Below are 1,065 nucleotides of genomic sequence, written 5' to 3'. Positions count from 1 at the left end.
AATACCAATCTCACTTGTAGATTACATCAAAGAACATAAAGTATTATATGATGAATTTAGGGAACAGAGTATTCTGGTTAATCAAATAATCTGGTTTTTAAAGTATTACTAAACATAAGGCAATGACAACCCACTCCAGTACTCTTGCCTGGAAAATCCCATGGGTGGAGGAGCTTGGTAGGCTGCAGTCCATGGAGTTGCCAAGAGTCAGACACAACTGAGGAACTTCACTTCACTTTAAACATATAGTAACATTTGAGACATACTAAAATCATTCATTGTTTATCTGAAAATTCAGGTTTAACTGGGTGTCCTGTATTTTATCCATTTGCAGGTAAACTTCTAGGTAATCCAAAACTGCTCCTTTAGAGTTCTGTAGAGAAAAATAACGGAGAAGGCAATGGCACCCAGCTCCAGCACTCTTGCCTGGAAAATCCCATGGACGGAGGAGCCTGGTGGGCTGCAGTCCATGAGGTCGCTAAGAGTCAGACATGACTGAGCGACTTCACTTTCACTTTTCAGTCTCATGCATTGGAGAAGGAAATGGCAACCCACTCCAATGTTCTTGCCTGGAGAATCCCAGGGATGGGGGAGCCTTGGTGGGAGGCCGTCTACGGGGTCCCACAGAGTGGACACGACTGAAGTGACTTAGCAGCAGCAGAAGCAGAGAAAAAAAGACAACAGAAAGAAGAGATTTGCTTTGATAGCTTCAGGTTCATTGGTACCAGAAAATAGGGACAGAGAAGATAGGGAAGAAGAGGCCCCAAACCAGTTGTCCATCAACTCAGAAGCACACTCATGGTCACACTGGGTATGTGGCTGAGATGTTGCCAGGTCTTTCACTGGCCCTGTGTCAAAGCAAACACTTGTTCCAGGGATCTCAGGGAAGAGCTTAAGACAAAGCATCACCTACTGCAGCCATGAAATTAAAAGACGCTTACTCCTTGGAAGGGAAGTTATGACCAACCTAGATAGCATATTCAAAAGCAGAGACATTACTTTGCCAACAAAGGTCCGTCTAGTCAAGGCTATGGTTTTTCCTGTGGTCATGTATGGATGTCAGAG

This window comes from Bos taurus, chromosome 19, assembly GCF_002263795.3.
Source record: "Bos taurus isolate L1 Dominette 01449 registration number 42190680 breed Hereford chromosome 19, ARS-UCD2.0, whole genome shotgun sequence".
NCBI classification, from domain to species: Eukaryota; Metazoa; Chordata; class Mammalia; order Artiodactyla; family Bovidae; genus Bos; species Bos taurus.
Note: the sequence above shows the minus strand (reverse complement) of the source record.